General features: G+C 51.2%; 1 protein-coding gene across 1 annotated transcript in view; it reads left to right on the top strand.

Moving 5' to 3' along the window:
- The first annotated feature begins 3,883 nt into the window (after positions 1 to 3,883).
- The window catches only part of REV1 (REV1 DNA directed polymerase), a 475,128-nt gene continuing 457,886 nt past the window's right edge, over positions 3,884 to 21,125 (top strand). The window contains exon 1 of the mRNA XM_086934725.1: positions 3,884 to 4,025. The gene's annotated coding sequence lies outside the window, so the exon portion shown is untranslated. The remainder of the gene's footprint in view (positions 4,026 to 21,125) is intronic.

The raw sequence follows: 21,125 nt of genomic DNA on the forward strand, positions 1-21,125 counted from the left end.
CGCTGTAGGAGAGTAGGGTCTGCTATCCTATGGTCACCCCAAATTTTTGCTTTTTGCTTCACTGGTTTATGACTTAATGAGGCTGTGGGCCTGCTAATCAGACCCACAGCCTGCTGTTCTCTCTCTAAATTACTGCCAATGCACCCTAGGTGCATTACAAATTGGAACTGGTTCACCTTATTGGCCCCTGTAACAGTGTACCCGAGGTACCCAGGGCATAGGTGTTTCCAAGGCCTACCAGGGGCTGCAGCATGTATTGTGCCACCCCTGGCCAGGCCTCCATATTTGACACAACTGGCTGATCACTCAGCTGGGGTAAGTTGGTGTAATCACCTCTTACTTAGATATGGTATCCCTATATCTAACCTTAACTGGACACATATGTTCCTATCAGCCACTCCTATGGAAGGCCTCATCAATCCTGGAGGCAGAGTGCTTGGAAATATGTGAGATGGTGCTCTAGCATGAGCTGAGCCTGTCTGCAGCTGTCGGGAACCACTCCCTTAGCTGTTCCGGGATATTGCCATACCATATACTCTTAAGTGCATTATAATCCTCGCGGTTATATGCTAACTTTGGTTTGGCTTTATCAAAACATGTCGAGTCAGGTGTCATACGATTTGGAATACTATCCCCTCGACAGTTCTGTCGACGGGGATAGCATTTCACCCTTCTAGAGGGACACGACATGTGTGTAGCCTTAACCCTGGTTAAAGTTAACCAGAGCCTCAGCGTAAAAAAAATGGACGCTGCCACCACAGACACAAGTCTGACCTCCTGCTGCTGGGAGTCCTTCCAGCGAGGGAGGCTTGGACAAAGGGTTTCCTGCCTTGGGAGGTGCGAGCACCACCCCAGACAGGGTTTTGTGTATTGGGTAGGACAGGGCTGAATAGATTGAGACATGCCCGGGGCACACAAGGTGTCCCCGTGCATAAGCCAGTCCAAACCGGTCCTGGGACTTTCCAGACCCAGGCCTGGCGAGGAGCTGGACAAAGGAAAGGGGGTGTAACCGCCCCCCTTCCTGGTCCCACCCAGAGGAGGGACCTAGCAGGTGATCCACCCCTCAGATTGGGAATAAGAGTGGGAGCAGTGCCAGAGCACCTCAGATCATCCTGAATCAACTTTAAACGAAGAAGACGACTGGACTTCAACATTCTGCTGCACAGAAGACTGAAGAGCATCTCCCTTGTGGCCTAGGAGTGGCCACCCTGTGAACACAGGTACCAACCAGCAACTCGACGTCTGCTTTGCCGCCGCCTCCCACCGGAGCCCGAGCCCAGAGCCTGACAAGACCCAGACTCCCAGACTTCTCACAGCCCGATCCACAGTCCCTGCAAAGAAGGGACCCGTGGAGGCACCGAGAGACGTGGGACCGGACCTCTTGGAAGACACCCGAAGAGCTGACTGTGCAGCATCAGAGGCACCCTCGATGTTGTGCTTTGGGGACTGAGAACCCCCACCACCGAGCAGCCCTTGCACCGAAGATCAGCCCCCCAGCATCTCCACGATCTGCGTGGGGCCCTTTTGCATTGTGCCACTCGACGCGCCATCCCGGCCACTAGCCACATGGTCAGCGGCCATCTTGGCGACTAAACCGACAAACTACACTGCGGGTCTGGTTGCACCAGACTTGCCCTCGCTCCTGTAAAAGGGAGCACCCGCTCTGACCTTGCTGGTCCGAGTGATAAGCCTTTTTCGATTCCTGCGTGGCTTGCATTAGCCAAGGCCTGTTTCCTCCATTCAAGTTGCCGACACCGCCAACAGCGAGAAGCCTGCGTGCGACAGCTCGTGACCGACGCCTGGACGTCCTCGTGTCCTAGTGGCTGCAGAGAGAAGCTACACCTCATTGCCTGTTTGCACCCAACATCGTCTGGTTCCAATCTGGTTCCACGGTAGTCACTGGCTAGTGACTTTGAACATTGTCCCCTCTGCTTTCAGGTCTTCACAACTTCAGATCCACCCTTGGATCCACCGGAACTCTTCACATCGAGCCCCCTGCAGCATCTTCAGCTCCAAGCACCATCGACCAGCGTGACGAAACCCGACACTACTTCGACCCTATGCACCCTCGTCCTGTGGATGAGGTAACTCAGCAACGCCGGTGTTCCCACACTGGTACACACCTCTAGGGCCTGTGTCTTAAGTTTCAGCTTTCTAGGTCACTCGGAAGGTTCCTAACTAACTAACTTTATAACTTTTACGCACCATAGACATTGCATTGGTGAGTGCGTGCACTTTAAACACTGCACCTGAGTCCCGCGGGCCTTTCCCGACTCAGTCACTGCTAGTCCCGAACAGCTCCAGCGATTCCCAAGGCCCTAGGCCTGTTTCCCTTTCGATTGGTATCTCTTATACCACTTTCCTAGTATATGGTTTAGGTGGCCCCTAGGGCTCATCCATATTGTGCAACTTTTGTGTATTTTAAACTGTGTTTTGTTTAACGCTTGTGCTTCTGTGCTTATAAAGAGTTCAGGGGATATTTGTAGTTAATAAATATATATATATTTTCAATATATATCTGTGTGGTGTCCTTTCATGTGGTATTCAAGGGGGTTGTGTATGGTAATACGGCTGGCTTCACATGCCTTTCAGAGTTTATCCTAAGACTGCTTTGTCCACGTTACCACTAGGATAACTGGTCTATAAGGTTGACTTACAACCGATCATCATAAGGGTTGCTTGGCATGGTACAAGGTGATCACTATAATTAGTGAGCATCACATACCAGGCTAACTTCTCACACTCGCTACCTGTCGAATAAACTGAAACTCTCTGGAGGCTCTAGACCATCTCGGAATGCGGAAAATCTTCTGCTTGAACACCCCACTTTCAAGAAGGAAAGATCAATGGCCCAATCCTTTTCAGGCAACGCAGTGAGAATCTGGAACTCACTCCCGCCTCAGCTCCGGACTACCTCCTCCTCTCAGGCCTTCAAACGTGACCTTAAAGTTCTCCTCCTCCAAAGACACCTCCAAGTCTAACTCACACCCTTGCCTTCGTTTGAAGGAAGACCTCCCATTACTGGAAAGTCTTTTGGCCAGGATTATGGTCTTCCTCCCCAGTGTGTTTTGGTAGTTTAAATGTTTAGTAATATCCCAATACCTGTGTATGGTACCCTTTTGGAACTGGCACACGTCACTTTTGTTTTGTAACACACTGTTTGCTACCTCACACATTTTGTTTGTTTTAGATACTTGCACAAGTGCCTCCATTGCCTACGTAACGTTTGTTCTTGAGATGGAGTGTCTGCCTTTTATTGCAGTATTATACTTCGACTTGTATTTTGTACATTTTTGTAACCTGCACCCATTTCACTTTTTTCTCCTGTAATGCACCGATTGCTACCTCATGTATTTTGGTTGCTCACTAATGTCACTTTTGATCCATGTAACATATTGTTTGCATTCGTATTTTGTTCCTGTATATCATTATTGGTCCTTCTGTGAAGCGCTCTGACACCTTCGGGTAAAGTCCGCGCTATATAAAATTGCATAAATAAATAAATGAATAAAAAGGTGTCAGTAAACACGACCTGTCAGTCATCTCTGACAGACGAGGAGGGCCCCCCTGTGACAACGAGATCCAACCATTGCTAACTCGTACCACCCGGGGTTAGCCTTGCTCCTCCATTCAAGCAGCTACTTCGTCTCGCCTAACTTTCCCGTATACAGACATCGCCCGTCTGGTGACTACTTCTACTCGAGAAACCTCCAGACAAGTCCCCTGCCCTCTACTCAATAAAGTGGGCGGCACCAGCCGACTGTCGGCAGACAGCTAAGACAAAGACACACGGGGACTCCAAAGCCAATCAGCACTTCGGAATTCTGTGTTACGGACTACGATTGGATGGGATGTTATCAATGCTCCAATCCTAGGTCACATTACACATTAGCTGTCCCTCCCGTTCTCAGACATCTCCCTGAATATGTTCAGTCGCTGGCTCAGTTGTTATGCGACCCGGAAGAGCTGCAATGATGGGGAAATGACATATGTTAAAACATCAACAACGCATAACGAACAATAGGGTAAGTTCGCGGACCATCTGTGTAAGCTGCGGACAGGCGACCTGTTGTCTGCCTTTCTTTCAACTGTTTGTGGTGTTTGCTTTCTTCCCAGTTGCCTGCGGTGTTTCTCCCCCAGAAAACTGTCTACGGTGTCTGCCGCTTAGCACTCCCAATAGTCTGCTGTCTGTCTTTCCCCACCCAGGTTAGTCTGCGGTGCCTGCATTTCCCCACCCTCAACTAACTGTGCTGTCTGCCTTCTACCCATTTCTGACTATCTGGTGTCTCGCTTTTGCTTCTTGATAGTCTGCGGTGTCTGCTACTTCAACCTTCCGCAACTGCCTGCTCAGCTAGCCTTTCCACCCCTTCAACTGTGTCTGGAGTCTTCAATCCTTTTCTCCCCAGAATATCTGTCCCGACGGCATGTGGTGTCTACCTCATGACCATCTGTGGTGTCATCTTCGCCCCCCTTCTGACTTTAGTGGCTGCATCTTCCCTGATTATTGTCTGCCTTCCCTGCCTCTCTCTCTCAGACTTTAGTGTCTGCCTCTCTCTCCCTGACTGCAGAGTCTGCCTCTCTCTCCCTGACTGCAGAGTCTGCCTCTCTCTCCCTGACTGCAGAGTCTGCCTCTCTCTCCCTGACTGCAGAGTCTGCCTCTCTCTCCCTGACTGCAGAGTCTGCCTCTCTCTCCCTGACTGCAGAGTCTGCCTCTCTCTCCCTGACTGTGCCTCTCTCTCTCTCCCTGACTGCAGAGTCTGCCTCTCTCTCTCCCTGACTGCAGAGTCTGCCTCTCTCTCTCCCTGACTGCAGAGTCTGCCCCTCTCTCTCTCTCCCTGACTGCAGAGTTTCTCTCTCCCTGACTGCAGAGTTTCTCTCTCTCTGACTGCAGAGTCTGCCTCTCTCTCTGACTGCAGAGTCTGCCTCTCTCTCTCTGACTGCAGAGTCTGCCTCTCTCTCTGACTGCAGAGTCTGCCTCTCTCTCTCTCTCCCTCCCTGACTGCAGAGTCTTCCTCTCTCTCTCTCCCCCTGACTGCAGAGTCTGCCTCTCTCTCTCTCTCTCTCCCCCTGACTGCAGAGTCTGCCTCTCTCTCTCTCTCTCCCCCTGACTGCAGAGTCTGCCTCTCTCTCTCTCTCTCTCTCTCTCCCTGACTGCAGAGTCTGCCTCTCTCTCTCTCTCTCTTTCTCTCTCCCTGACTGCAGAGTCTGCCTCTCTCTCTCTCTCTCTCCCCCTGACTGCAGAGTCTGCCTCTCTCTCTCTCTCTCTCTCTCTCCCTGACTGCAGAGTCTGCCTCTCTCTCTCTCTCTCTCTCTCTCCCTGACTGCAGAGTTTCTCTCTCTCTCTCCCTCCCTCCCTGCAGAGTCTGCCTCTCTCTCTCCCTCCCTCCCTGACTGCAGAGTCTGCCTCTCTCTCTCCCTCCCTCCCTGACTGCAGAGTCTGCCTCTCTCTCCCTCCCTGACTGCAGAGTCTGCCTCTCTCTCTCCTGGACTGCAGAGGCTGCCTCTCTCTCTCTCTCTCTCTCTCTCTCTCTCCCTCTCCCTCTCCCTCTCCCTCTCCCTCTCCCTCTCCCTCTCCCTCTCCCTCTCCCTCTCCCTCTCCCTCTCCCTCTCCCTCTCCCTCTCCCTCTCCCTCTCCCTCTCCCTCTCCCTCCCTCACTGCAGAGTCTGCCTCTCTCTCCCTCACTGCAGAGGAATGTATGATGATACAATGGGGACCATCACAACACAGTATGTTACATTGCGGTCTTTACAACGCAAGTCATTAGATCGATTTGCGATAGAGGGCGCTGAATTTTGGAATAGTTTGAATTACTATTCCAACTCCAGTCTACGTACAGTAGGGAAAGTGTTGGAATAGTAATTCACACTATTCCTTAGTCTAGAGCGCCCTCCAATGCAAGTCAATGTAACGACTTGCGTTGTTAAAACCACGATGTAACCATACCGCGTTGTAATGATTGCGTGGTAAAGGATGTTATCCCCCAACAGAGTCTGTCTCTCTCTCCCTGACTGCAGAGTCTGCCTCTCTCTCCCTGACTGCAGTCTGCCTCTCTTTCCCTGACTTTAGTGTCTGCCTTTCCTTCCTTGACTGTCTGCGGTATCTGCCTTTTGCCCACCCTGAATCTATGTCAATTCCCCTGCCTCTGTGTAAGGTGTCTGACTCTCATCCCTAAAGATTTCCTGCAGTGCCTACCTCGCCCCACGTCTGTCTGCAGTGCCTACCTCGCCCCACGTCTGTCTGCAGTGCCTACCTCGCCCCACGTCTGTCTGCAGTGTCTACCCCACGTCTGTCTGCAGTGTCTACCTCGCCCCACGTCTGTCTGCAGTGTCTACCCCACGTCTGTCTGTAGTGTCTACCTCGCCCCACGTCTGTCTGTAGTGTCTACCTCACCCCACGTCTGTCTGCAGGTGTGTCACTCGCCCCACGTCTGTCTGCAGGTGTGTCACTCGCCCCACGTCTGTCTGCAGGTGTCTCACTCGCCCCACGTCTGTCTGCAGGTGTCTCACTCGCCCCACGTCTGTCTGCAGGTGTCTCACTCGCCCCACGTCTGTCTGCAGGTGTCTCACTCGCCCCACGTCTGTCTGCAGGTGTCTCACTCGCCCCACGTCTGTCTGCAGGTGTCTCACTCGCCCCACGTCTGTCTGCAGGTGTCTCACTCGCCCCACGTCTGTCTGCAGGTGTCTCACTCGCCCCACGTCTGTCTGCAGGTGTCTCACTCGCCCCACGTCTGTCTGCAGGTGTCTAACTTGTCCCACGTCTGTCTGCAGGTGTCTAACTCGCCCCACGTCTGTCTGCAGGTGTCTAACTCGCCCCACGTCTGTCTGCAGGTGTCTAACTCGCCCCACGTCTGTCTGATGTTTCTAACTCGCCCCACGTCTGTCTGCAGTGTCTACATTGCCCCACGTCTGTCTGCAGTGTCTACCTCACCTGATGACTTTCTGGAGTGTCTGCCTCTCCCTCCTTGACTGCACTGTCCACCTTCTGCCCATCCTTACTGTCTGCAGTGTTTGCCTTCCCTTGTTTGGTGTTTGCCTCCTGCCTGACTGTTTGTGTTGTCTGCCTTTTGTTCCTTCCTCAGTTGTCTACATTATCTGCTTCTTGCCCCATCCCAACTGTCTGCAGTGTCTGCATCTTGCTCCACCCTCAATTGTCTGCATTATCTGCTTCTCACCCTTCCTCTGACTAACTGCGGTGTCTCTCACCCTTCCTCTGACTGACTGCGGTGTCTCTCACCCTTCCTGGAGGAGTGTGGCTCAATGAATAGACCGGCAGACTCTGATGCAGAGTTCTGGCCAGGGACCAGGGTTTGATTCCCGCCTCGGCGGGGTCTTGGGCTCAATTTCCTCGGACCTGTTAATTCTCGCCTCGGTGCCTATTCTAACCACGGGCCCCACGCTGCAACTCTGGGCAATAGCTTGCTTAGCCTCCACACCGGCCCCAACAGCGCTAAGGATGCCTGGCTTCACCCTGGGGGTGCCCAGGAGTGGACACATCACAGGGAAAGCCAGGAGGCGTTCCACAGCGGTATGAGTATCAGCGCCAGGAAGCCGAATAGGCGACACCACATGGTGACCGTCTGGTGACAGTGCGCTCTATAAGTACCATGACATTTACATTTACATTTACATTTCCTCTGACTGACTGAGGTGTCTCTCACCCTTCCTCTGGCTGACTGAGGTGTCTCTTACCCTTCCTCTGGCTGACTGAGGTGTCTCTCACCCTTCCTCTGGCAGAATACACAACAGCTTCAGCACTCAACCAACGCACGCCACAACCGAACCACCGCCCCCCACCACCACCCTCCGCGCCTGGACCCCAATCAGCACCGAAGACACCGTCTGCACAATGAACTCCATCCACTCCGGATCTCCTACCGACCCCTGCCCTCACCACGTCTTCAACAAGGCCGACGCTGTCATCGCACCCCACCTGCGGGACATCATCAACACCTCCTTCGACACCGCTACCTTCCCGGAGAGCTGGAAGCACGCCGAACTCAGCGCTCTACTAAAGAAGCCATCAGCCGACCCCACCGACCTCAAGAACTACCGCCCCATCTCGCTGCTCCCGTTTCCTGCTAAAGTCATCGAGAAGACCGTCAACAAGCAGCTGGCCGCCTTCCTCGAGACGAACGGATCCCTCGACCTCTCGCAGTCCGGCTTCCGGGCCAACCACAGCACCGAGACCGCCCTGATCGCAGCCACCGATGACATCCGAGCACTGCTTGACAACGGAGAAACAGCAGCCCTCATCCTCCTAGACCTCTGCGCGGCCTTCGACACTGTCTGCCACCGTACACTAGTGCAGCGACTCAGCAACGTCGGAATCCAGGAGAAGGCACTGGAGTGGATCATCTCCTTCCTCGCCGGAAGGACACAGAGAGTCCGCCACCCCCCGTTCAGATCTGAAGCCACCAAAGTCATCTGCGGCGTTCCTCAAGGCTCCTCGCTCAATCCAACCCTCTTCAACGTCTACATGAGCCCCCTCGCAGACATCGCACGCCAGCTTAACCTCAACATCATCTCCTACGCCGACACCCAGCTGATTCTCTCCCTCACCAACGACCCCGCCACCGCCAGAGCCAACCTTCACGAAGGGATGAAAGAGGTAGCCGAATGGATGAAGAACAGCCGCCTGAAACTGAACTCGGACAAGACGGAAGTCCTCATCCTGGGATCCTCACCCTCCGCCTGGGACGACTCCTGGTGGCCCCCCACCCTAGGCAGCGCACCCAAACTAACAGACCACGCACGCAACCTGGGCTTCATCCTGGACTCCTCCCTCTCCATGACCAGACAAGTCAACGCCGTCTCCTCGTCGTGCTTCAACATCCTGCGCATGCTACGTAAGATCTTCCGGTGGATCCCCACCGAGACCAGGAAGACGGTCACCCAGGCCCTCGTCACCAGCCGGCTGGACTACGGCAACTCCCTCTACGCCGGAACCACCGCCAAACTCCAGAAGAGACTCCAGCGGATCCAGAACGCCTCAGCACGACTCATCCTGGACATCCCCCGTCGCAGCCACATCTCCGGACACCTGAGAGACCGGCACTGGCTCCCGGTCAACAAGAGAATCACCTTCTGACTCCTCACCCACGCATACAAAGCCCTACACAACCAAGGCCCAGGATACCTCAACAGCCGCCTCAACTTCTACGCTCCCAAACGCCAGCTCCGATCGACCGGCCACGCCCTCGCCGCCGTCCCCCGCATCCGAAGAGCCACCACAGGGGGACGGTCCTTCTCCTACCTCGCCGCCAAGACATGGAACTCCCTCCCGACTCACCTCCGCCTGACCCAGGACCACCTCGCCTTCAGGAAGCAACTCAAGACCTGGCTGTTCGAGCAGTAGCGGACCCCCCTCCCCCAGCGCCTTGAGACCCTCTGGGTGAGTAGTGCGCTATATAAATGCTTTGATTGATTGATTGATTGATTGACTGCGGTGTCTCTCACCCTTCCTCAGACTGACTGCGGTGTCGCTCACCCTTCCTTTGACTGACTGCGGTGTCGCTCACCCTTCCTTTGACTGACTGCGGTGTCTCTCGCCCTTCCTCTGACTGACTGCGGTGTCTCTCACCCTTCCTCTGACTGACTGCGGTGTCTCTCACCCTTCCTCTGACTGACTGCGGTGTCTCTCACTCTTCCTCTGACTGACTTTGGTGTCTCGCACCCTTCCTCTGATTGTTAGGGTGTCTTGCACCCTTCCTCTGACTAACTGCGCGGTCTCTCACCTCTCCTCCGACGTCTCTCACCCCTCCTCCGACTGCGGTGTCTCTCACCCCTCCTCCAACTGCAGTGTCTCTCACCCCTCCTCCGACTGCGGTGTCTTTCACCCCTCCTCCGATATCTCTCACACCACCCCCAACTGCGGTGCCTCTTGCCCTTCCTCCGACTGCGGTGTCTCTCGCCCCTCCTCTGACTGCGGTGTCTCTCGCCCCTCCTCTGACTGCGGTCTCTCTCGCCCCTCCTCTGACTGCGGTCTCTCTCGCCCCTCCTCTGACTGCGGTCTCTCTCGCCCCTCCTCTGACTGCGGTCTCTCTCGCCCCTCCTCTGACTGCGGTCTCTCTCGCCCCTCCTCTGACTGCGGTCTCTCTCGCCCCTCCTCTGACTGCGGTCTCTCTCGCCCCTCCTCTGACTGCGGTCTCTCTCGCCCCTCCTCTGACTGCGGTCTCTCTCGCCCCTCCTCTGACTGCGGTCTCTCTCGCCCCTCCTCTGACTGCGGTCTCTCTCGCCCCTCCTCTGACTGCGGTCTCTCTCGCCCCTCCTCTGACTGCGGTCTCTCTCGCCCCTCCTCTGACTGCGGTCTCTCTCGCCCCTCCTCTGACTGCGGTCTCTCTCGCCCCTCCTCTGACCCTCTCGCCCCTCCTCCGACTGCGGTCTCTCTCGCCCCTCCTCCGACTGCGGTCTCTCTCGCCCCTCCTCCAACTGCGGTCTCTCTCACCCTTCCCCCGACTGCACTGTCTGCCTCTCGTCCTTCCCCATACAGTCTGCTGTGTCTGCCGTGTCTGCCTCTTGCCCCTTCACGTACTGTCTGCCTCTTGCCCCTTCACGTACTGTCTGCGGTGTCTGCCTCTTGCCCCTTCTTGGACTGTCTGTTTCTCTCCCCTCCTTGGACTGTCTGCCATATCTGCCTCTCGCCCCTCCTTGGACTGTCTGCATGTCTTCCTCTCGCCCCTACTCGGACTGTCTGCCTCTCGCCCCTCCTCGGACTGTCTGCCTCTCGCCCCTCCTCGGACTGTCTGCCTCTCGCCCCTCCTCGGACTGTCTGCCTCTCGCCCCTCCTCGGACTGTCTGCCTCTCGCCCCTCCTCGGACTGTCTGCCTCTCGCCCCTCCTCGGACTGTCTGCCTCTCGCCCCTCCTCGGACTGACTGCCTCTCGCCCCTCCCCGGACTGTCTGCCGGGGCTGCCTCTCGCCTCTACTCGGATTGTCTACGGTATCTGCCTCTTCCTCCCCTCTTCGGACTGTCTGCAGTATCTGCCTCTTGCCCATCTGATGACTGTCTGCAGAATCTGACTGTTTGAAGTAGCTGCCTCTCGATCCCTTCCCCCGACTGTCTGCCTCTTGTTACTGCCCTGATGTCTGCAGTGTCGGCCTTTCCAAACCCCACAACTGTGTTCCTTCCTTCAGAACTGTCTGCGGAGTCTGACCTGCTTACCACTGACTCTCTCAATGGGGCCTGTCTCAGCCATTTGTTTGTTATGCCCAACCAAATGTCTGGTATATGGCTCTTCACTGCAGCCCTACTGTCTGCAGTGACTTCCTATTGCTATTCCCTGACTGCTGTGATGCTATTCCTTGACTGCGTGTGATATCCGCTGCTTCCTTTTACCACAAATGGCTGCTTCTTGCCCCTACTGTCTGAAGTGTCTGTTTCTTGCCCTTGCTGACTGCTTCTCGCCCCTACTGCCTTCCGTGTCTGCTTCTCACCCAGACTGCCTGCAGTGTCTGTTTCTCGCCCAACTGTCTGCAATGTCTGCTTCTTGCCCAACTGTCTGCAATGTCTGCTTCTTGCCCAACTGTCTGCAATGTCTGCTTCTCGCCCTACTGTGTGCAGTGTTTGCTTCTCGCCCCTACTGTCTGCAGTGTTTGCTTCTCGCCCCTACTGTCTGCAGTGTTTGCTTCTCGCCCCTACTGTCTGCAGTGTTTGCTTCTCGCCCCTACTGTCTGCAGTGTTTGCTTCTCGCCCCTACTGTCTGCAGTGTTTGCTTCTCGCCCCTACTGTCTGCAGTGTCTGCTTCTCGCCCCTACTGTCTGCAGTGTCTGCTTCTCGCCCCTACTGTCTGCAGTGTCTGCTTCTCGCCCCTACTGTCTGCAGTGTCTGCTTCTCGCCCCGCCTGCCTTCAGTGTCTGCTTCTCGTCCCGATTGCCTGCAGTGTTTGCTTCTCGCCCCGACTTCTCTGCAGTATCAGCTTCTCGCCATTACTGTCTGAAGTGTCTGCTTCTCGCCCCGACTGTCTGAAGTGTCTGCTTCTCGCCCCGACTGTCTGCAGTGTCTGCTTCTCGCCCGACTGTCTGAAGTGTCTGCTTCTCGCCCCGACTGTCTGCAGTGTCTGCTTCTCGCCCCGACTGTCTGCAGTGTCTGCTTCTCGCCCCGACTGTCTGCAGTGTCTGCTTCTCGCCCCGACTGTCTGCTTCTCGCCCCGACTGTCTGCAGTGTCTGCTTCTCGCCCTGACTGTCTGCAGTGTCTGCTTCTCGCCCTGACTGTCTGCAGTGTCTGCTTCTCGCCCTGACTGTCTGCAGTGTCTGCTTCTCGCCCGACTCTATGCATTGTATGCTTCTCGCCCGACTGTCTGCAGTGTCTGCTTCTTGCCTGTGTGCATTGTCTGCTTCTCCACCCTTCTTTTTGCAGTGTTTGTATCTCACCCCTTACATGCATCTGTGGTGTCTGCCTTTTGCTTTGCTCCGACTGTCTATGATGTCTGCCTCCCGCTCTGCCCTGACTGTCTGAAGTATCTGCCTCCTGCTCTTCCCCTGAGTCCAACCCAAACCCCAGTACTGTCTAGCATATCTGTCTCCACCTTCCGCCCCAACTTTCTGAAGTGTCTGTCTCTCTTCCACTTTCCCAGATGTATATGGTGTCAACATCCTACGATCCTCCTTTGTGATCCTTCCCTTGCTGTCAATGTATTCCCTCCCGACTGAGTCTGTTCCCACACCTCATCCACGTGCATTCTTGCCCTCCTGAAGTGTGGTGTCTGCTGCCTCCTGCTGCTTGTCTAGCCTTCCCCGACCACAATCTCTGCTGCTGTTGTCTATGGTTTTCCCTGTCGCTTGCATCTCTGTTCCTCCACTCTCAGGTTGGTGTCTGAAGTCACTTGCCGGTGCCGCTTCCCCTTTGCCCTTGCTGCTGGGGTTTTTCCTCTGCTCCATTTTTTGCTGTTGATGTTTGGGTCCCAGTTCATAAATGTTGTTGTTTTTTGCTGCCAGGGCCTGCTGCTCATTCCGTTTTCAGATACTGTAGCTTATGAGACACCTTAACAAAAACTTTAGAGTTTTCGATTCAAACTACTTTGTAGATTGTTTTCTGCTGGTACCATATTTACTGTGCCATTTGCTAAAGACCTTATCAAAACGTCGTTTCATTAACTAGGCCCAGCAAACTAAAACCCACTTTGCATTGCCCTAATGTCTATATTTTAGCTTTGGTGAGAAGACACTACCTTGGTGAGGTTTGGGTCAACTTCACTTTTGAGATTTAAAACTGGTTTGTTGTAGAGTCCTTTCACCTTGTCTTAACTATAGTCTCTCACTCGATTAAATCAAAACCCCTCACTTGATTAAATCAAAACCTCATAAAGTACTACATGTCAGTTCTTTCATACAATCACAGATCGTGTTCATCAACAAATGACTAGAAATAGCAAATGTTCTGTAATTTAAGGAGAAATCTCTAATTGCCTGTATGAACGTGATTTTTCAACAATAGTTTTGTTTTGATGATCACAATCTTGGCTGTCAGTATACAGCTTTTTGTCACAGTTCTCGATTGCTCAGCCAACACAAGCAAGATTGAATCATCAAAACTTAATAAATCGTTGCAGCATTCAGTTTAATCTAGTTACACATCATCTTTCCTGATGGTGAGATGCCTGTTAGTGAAGTTATGTAAAATGAAACATTGATCGTGCTCACTCTGTAAGTTCATGAACCCTGCTTGAACTTCAGGGAGTATATTGGTATTATTCACCAATGCATCTATAACATGCATCGACAAGAGTATTGTCCTTGTATGTACCTTTCTGATGGTGTTAAGTAGGGAAATTGTACGATAAGAACCTTGTGATACATCGTTAACGCTTTATATATTAGAACAATCTTCCCAGTTGTTTGGAACGCACCTGTGCATAGTGAATATCCACAAACACAAAAAATGGACCACAAGCAAAATGTTCATTTTTTATTCATTATTTTTGTTTTTAAACCGACATTGGTCTATCTGTGTTTTTGTCCATTTGTATTTCCTATACAGTAATACAGTAATGCAACAATGAGAGTTTTTTCAGATGCTGTTAGTGAAAGCAAAACATAGCTGTAAGAAAGTGGCTCTGTATATACTGGACCAAAGTAAGGTACAGTGTGTACAGAGTCCACAGTCCCCAGAGGTTTGGCAGTGGCTAAAGTTAGATGTAACCTTACTCTTTAAAGTGGTAGCTCGGTCGAGCAGTAAGGCAGTATCAGAGGACAGTGTAAAGCATTTGTTGTACACACTGAGTCAGCAAATGGTCTCACACATTCAAGAACTGAACTCTAGGCCAATTGTTTTGTATAAATATATATAGTTGTTTTATTTTAGAACCAAGCAGGTATCAAAATATACTTTCTCAGAATGAGTTCCTTTTAGGTAAATACTTTTCAAATGGGCAATAGACGTTTTGATTACAACAGTTACAGTTGTTGCAATAGGCAACACAGTTTCAAACACAATGCAACATTGTGCTCAATGGGAATTTGTAGATAAATGCAATTAGTTACTTAATAGATTATTTTTCTAACCACAGGACTGGATCCTAGATTCAGTCCTGGGACATCTCCTGTAAACAGTTAAGTAAAAGCGTTTTGGTTTCAGTAGAAATTTTTAAAGAATATTATTGTATTTCAAAAGTTGATACAAACTTTTTCACATAGAATCACCAATGTTATCCTAGGGGAGGAAATTCACTTAGCAGGTAAGTAGTGTTATCGTTACTTTTTCTTACTGCGTGTTGGTTCCTGGATCCATAGAAAACTAAACAATTGCCAATACTGTTCTCTTAAATCCTTCTCCTTAGACCATGGCACATTAGAGTTAAACGCAATATGAGTGTAAGACTTATAATTCAGTCTGAATTAATCACTTTGTTTATTTTTAATTTTAAGACATTTGTTGGTTAAATTTCACCAAATTTACATTTTTGACATCTACAATAAACATACAAAACAATTTTTACTTTTGATAAAACATTAAACTGTACATGATCAAAATCTTTCAACACTTCCAGTCACTCAACATTCATCCACTTCACTCACTCACACACAGCTACAACACTCTATTTACAACACTAATTAAAATAGTATATAATGGCCATAGACAATGATTTTGTCTAATCACAAAAATTTGGAGCAATGTTTTTCATTTGAAGATCTTATGGCTCAACAAATAATGGTTTACGCGTTTCGTTCCTACTTGGTAGGGAGTTCTCATCAGGACCCCAAAGGCTTTGCTGAGGAAAAGCCTGGCTCTATTCGACCCGACGCTACACAATCAAGCCGACAACATGCATACATATCTAACTTTTTGATTCATGTTGGAAACTTATTTCATGAATCGTCGCTTCTTTGTAGTTTTGTAGATGCAGACACTCGGTATGGCCTCTGACTGTCGCTGTCAAACACAACCCAGTTAATGCGGCGTGTACATTCAATGGCCAGTCAATGGATTCCTATGGAAGCAAATTCAAGTTACTGGTAAATACGGTTAAAATTACTTTTCAGGGTCAGTAATGGGCTAAAAGATGCAGTACAAAAGGGGGTGGTGATGGACGGAGCATCTGAACCAATCAAACACTCACACCCAGTCAACAGATCTGGGTTTAATCCATCACCGTTCTTTAGCCCACTCTGCCACCCCAGTTCAGACATGGCCATATGCAAATCAGTCTGACCCTGTGCCTCATGGGAACAGTCCAGCCCGAACTGCCAAGCCATGCCTTCCCTGGACGGGAAACAAGCTTCCTAGGACCAGTTTCTGGCATTACAGCCGTCTTCAGCCAGGCTTGTTTGAATCCAGTCAGCCGCGTAGCTAGGGGGGGGCGGGGGGGGGGGCGGTCCGCCCCAGGCGGCAGCATTCTGAGGGCGGCGGTGGCCGCGCGGCACTGGCCCGTTGCGGCGGCCTTTATAATTTATTTGGGGACATTGACTTCTGTCAGTCAGTGTCATCAAATAAATTATAAAGGCCGCCGCAACGGACCAGTGCAGCGCGGCCGCCGTTTTGGAAGCGTTTCTCCAGCATGGTTCTTCTGCGCAGGCGCAGCAGCACCGCACCGCACTTTAGAGCTGCAGGAGCCCTCGAGCGCCTCTCCTGACCCCAACTTGACTTGGGCCAGAGACAGAGTTCCAACGCGCGGGCGTTGGTTAACTACGGAAGCTGAGCTCCCGAGTACATCAACTCTGCCCCCAGTCCCCAGTGCTGCAACGCGCTCGAGCCTGCCAGGTGAGGGCTTCCTTGTGGCGGCAAAGGCTCTGCTCTGCAGGTTAATTTAAAAAAATTACTTTTGAGTGATGTTATCGTACTGACTATGTACAACCAGATTTGCATTGCTGGACAAACATGGTTTTGATCATTGTAAAATGGCAGTTCGCATTTTCGCTTCCCGTGGCCCCATTTATGTGTGGGTCTCTGAATCATGCCTCCGGCGGCGACGGTGTTTGCAGCGGGAGTCGTTGGGGCCCAGTATTAAGTGAATCAGGTGTGCCAGGAGTGAGGGATCTCACTCTATTTCAATGTGTTTTATAAATTATAAACGCTTTGTGGCTTAGCACGCTCCGCGGTTATCTATCTGCAGCTGTTTGCCCTGTTAAAGCTGAAGATCTGCAGTCACACGTATTCAGTGTACCTGAATCCCATCTCCGTCCTCACGTTTTTTGTTCCCATTATCCGCATGTATTTACAAATCCACCTCATTAACACTTATTGTGAAGCGACCGGCACGTTTAAAAACAGGCGGCACACTGAGGAGCACTAATGAGATTTTGTTACGTTTTGTTCCTTCCGAGGCTCCAGGCATCCACTGTTGGGCTCCTCTATCGGTCTTCCAGTGAGAGGGAAGCTAGCACGACCGCCCACACCCTATCAGGACAAACAAGTGCAGGCTTTCCCAGGTTTAAAGATGAAATGTACAGCATAGATGTTTTGTTTTATGTATTAATATTGCAAGCAGTGTGAGATCTTTCAGCCTCAACAAGCCTCTCTGAGCCGCTTAATACAAACAGAAGTGCAAGGTCACCATGCACGTGCTGCATCTAGAGTCAGGGGCCCTTAGGTAATGGAGGCTCATATTATGTGGTAGAGGTGATTAAATTATGTGATAAAGTAAATTGAATTATTTTGTATACTATTCCGAAGTTGTATAACGTGCACCACACACGGCACTTACCGACTCTAACCCACATGTGTGATAACAAGGTCAGAAACCAGACAAGACCCCTGCCCCTTCTGTGGGTGACCAGTGTACTAATATAGACACAGAGTACTTACTGAACATATTCCACCAGGTTGCCCACTTGTGCAGTAAAAGGCTCAGAAAAAGAGACATGTCTCCTCCGCCGATACCCCCACAGGTGTATTTATAATCTCAGAAAATGTAACCTACACCACACTCGTAGCTATAGAACAGTCTCCCAGCATGTGACCGTGTTTGCAGTAATTATGTATTTTTGGTTTAGTTCGCTACCTTTTACCACGTTGCTTGATAAACTGCAGATCAGTAAGATGCTCTGGAAGAATGAAAAAGTAGTGCTTTTTTGTGTTTTAACTAAATTTGAATTTTTAATGCATACATTTCCTTTGAATGTCCTGTTGTGTGTCTGGTGATTCACGAGCTACGTACCCCCGAGTATAACTCTGCATCTGAAGCCACATCATGGAAGTGCAGCCACCAACACTTGTCTACATTGGCCAGACAGTGGGAAGTGGCCCAAAAGGCCAGGTCATGGAATACACATATCACTCCAGCAAGTGCTCAACCCTGTGAGCTTTCATGATGCAAATACCCAAGCTGTCCATTGTAGGAGACAAAGATGCTTCCTCTGGATGCAGCAGAATGAAATTGAAATAATATATTTTACAATTTTCTGCTTTACTTATCAGTTTCTCACTAAGATCAGGGAAGAAAGTGTGATTTCGAGCCACTTATGAGAAACTAAGGCCAGCCAGCAAGCTGTTTAATAATTTCTCATGATCACCGAGAAGCATCTAGGGAGATTTTAGGCTTCTGGGGAGATTTTAGGCATGTGTGGCTCCCATCAGTCCCCGATACAACCCCCCAAACATAGGACTTTAAAAGTATAGTATTTATTTTGTAATGCAAATGACAATCTGTTGCATCCAGTAAGTATTATTTTTGCACGTGTGATGCTTGGATGTGTGCACAGAACATTAATAAAGTACTGCCACTGATTGACTTGTTTAATATCATGGTTACACATTTGTTTAACACTATAATCAGGTGACAAGGATATTAGGTTAGTGCCCTTCCTTTCTGGTGCTTTGTTGCAGTTTTACATTGTTCTTAGAGTTTTTTGTTGCTCAAATGGGTGTAATTTCTGATATTTATATGTTTCCCTCGTCTTCATTGCTTGATTTTGCTTGCGAGAACATGTCACTCATAGTCGTTGAAATGTCACTCATAATTATTCTAACATTAGGAAAATGTCACACATAGTAATCTGAAACCTTGGCAGCGATGCCATTTTTAGCCATATCGCTTGAAAAGCTGCATTACATTGCACATATCCGCACCCCCAGCATGTGGTTCTCTCTGTTTTCGTAAAGCACTCCGGCATTTTAGAAACTAAGTACTCTCCCCCCTCATCCGGCCTGGTTCTGCCCCATCTGCAGGACTCACCTGTAGTATCCTGAAGGTGCTGCAAAGAGAATTGTGGTCAAACCCAGTGTGGTGGACCGGTCTGCAGACATTGCTGAGGTCATGGACGGGGCAGATAGGGGACAGGGGTCCTGCACAAGCTGTGATGTTATGAGTGAGATGTCACAAACAGGGTAGGTAGAACTGATATAAGTTTTGGGTTTCCTTCTGCTTATTCTTCATCGGCGCAGCTAGGTGGGGGCGGTCCGTCCAAGGCGGCACTGTTTTGGGGACCGGGGCTATCTAGCCCTGGGCCGTGTCATATATGTGCATGTAACTTGCATGATCGAGGTAACTATTAGCGGCGATACTACGTGTCTCTCGGACCTCTTTCAGGTGCTCGCCGTCCTTTTTCTCCAGCACCCCCCCAGGGGGGCGGCAATCTGAAGGATAGCCCCGGGCGCCACAAGCTCTAGCTACGCCCCTGAATCCAGTGGCAAAGTGAGCAAGGGACTCACGTCTGAGCATACCCTGCCAACTTATGGTGATCAAAGCGGCACAAAAGGGGGTGGTGATGGACGGAGCATCTGAACCAATCAAACACTCACACCCAGTTAACAGATCTGGGTTTAATCCATCACCGTTCTTTAGCCCACTCTGCCACCCCAGTTCAGACATGGCCATATGCAAATCAGTCTGACCCTGTGCCTCATGGGAACAGTCCAGCCCGAACTGCCAAGCCATGCCTTCCCTGGATGGGAAACCAGCTTCCTAGGACCAGTTTCTGGCATTACAGCCGTCTTCAGCCAGGCTTGTTTGAATCCAGTGGCAAAGTGAGCAAGGGACTCACGTCTGAGCATACCCTGCCAACTTATAGCGAACAAAACCGCACAAAAGGAGGTGGTGATGGACGGAGCATCTGAACCAATAAAACACTCACACCCAGTCAACAGATCTGTGTTTAATCCATCACCGTTCTTTAGCCCACTCTTCCACCCCAGTTCAGACATGGCCATATGCAAATCAGTCTGACCCTGTGCCTCATGCGAACAGTCCGGTTTCTGGCATTACAGCCGTCTTCAGCCAGGCTTGGCTGACCCTGTGCCTCATGGGAACAGTCCAGCCCGAACTGCCAAGCCATGCCTTCCCTGGACCGGAAACAAGCTTCCTAGGACCAGTTTCTGGCATTACAGCCGTCTTCAGCCAGGCTTGCATGAATCCAGTGGCAAAGTGAGCAAGGGACTCACGTCTGAGCATACCCTGCCAACTTATAGCGAACAAAACCGCACAAAAGGAGGTGGTGATGGACGGAGCATCTGAACCAATAAAACACTCACACCCAGTCAACAGATCTGTGTTTAATCCATCACCGTTCTTTAGCCCACTCTTCCACCCCAGTTCAGACATGGCCATATGCAAATCAGTCTGACCCTGTGCCTCATGCGAACAGTCCGGTTTCTGGCATTACAGCCGTCTTCAGCCAGGCTTGCTTGAATCCAGTGGCAAAGTTCTAAAAGATGCAGCACTGGTTTCTCTTCTGATAACAGGTGAGTAAATCAGTATTCGTTGTTCGGCTGATTTTAGATGAATATTTTAAAGTTTCAAAACTCCACAGTCAATGTTACCCTATGGAAGAAAAGTGAGTTATCAGCTTTGGGGTAAGTACTCGACTGGCAGAGTTAAGATTCTGGGAATAGACTCGGGGGTCTCCCACGGTCAGATGGGTACAGTTGATTCACCTCAGCAGCACAGGGGCAGCCAGGTGCAGAGGTAGTTAGACCCAATGTTATCCTATGAGAGTTGGTGGCTGTTGGTAAGCAGGCCACGCGGCTGTGGGAGCTGGGCTCCTTGTCACTTACTCAGGGCAAGTGGGGAAGCTGATGAGGACAAAGGTTGCACTGCCAGGGACACTCTGGCAGCTGGGTGCAGGGTGCTTTTGAGCCGTCGGCGTTCAATGTTATTCAATGGAGAACTTGGAAGATGAACAAAGGCTGCAGGCTCGACCAACACTTCGAAGGCAAGTTGGGATCTTGGAGGATAGGTAGGCACCCCGGAGTTGGGCACAGGGGTCCGTGAGGTGCCGGGTGCAAGGGTGTCTTTTGAAGTCCGGACATCTTACCTTCTGCTGGTCGCGGTTGGAGGGGTCCCTGGATGTGAGATTGCAGGCATAGTCTGGGTCGTCGAGGAGGGTTTTTGGGCACTGGATTGCAGTCACAATCGCCGGGGGAACGTCCTCAGGATCTTTGTCCACTCAGGCACGGGCCGGGCTCGGCGGGTGCAGAGTGTGCTGGATTCACGGTTCCTGGCTGGCACCAGGGATATTGCTTTTTGAGCAGAACCACTGGTCTTGGGAGTTCCAGTCTTGCTAGAATCTCAAGGCAGTCAGGTACTCTGGGGTTTGTGAGGTTGCTGACCACGGAATCCGCCGGAGTTTCGCAGGAGCAGGTTCAAGGATCAACAGGCTGGTAGGGCTGCTGGGGCCAAGTCAGTTGGTGTCGTCCTCTTGTGAGCAGCTGCACGGCAGGTCTTCTGGTTTCTTGATCTTCTTGCTTGTTTTCA

Source organism: Lissotriton vulgaris, chromosome 8 (genome assembly GCF_964263255.1).
Source record: "Lissotriton vulgaris chromosome 8, aLisVul1.2, whole genome shotgun sequence".
NCBI lineage: Eukaryota > Metazoa > Chordata > Amphibia > Caudata > Salamandridae > Lissotriton > Lissotriton vulgaris.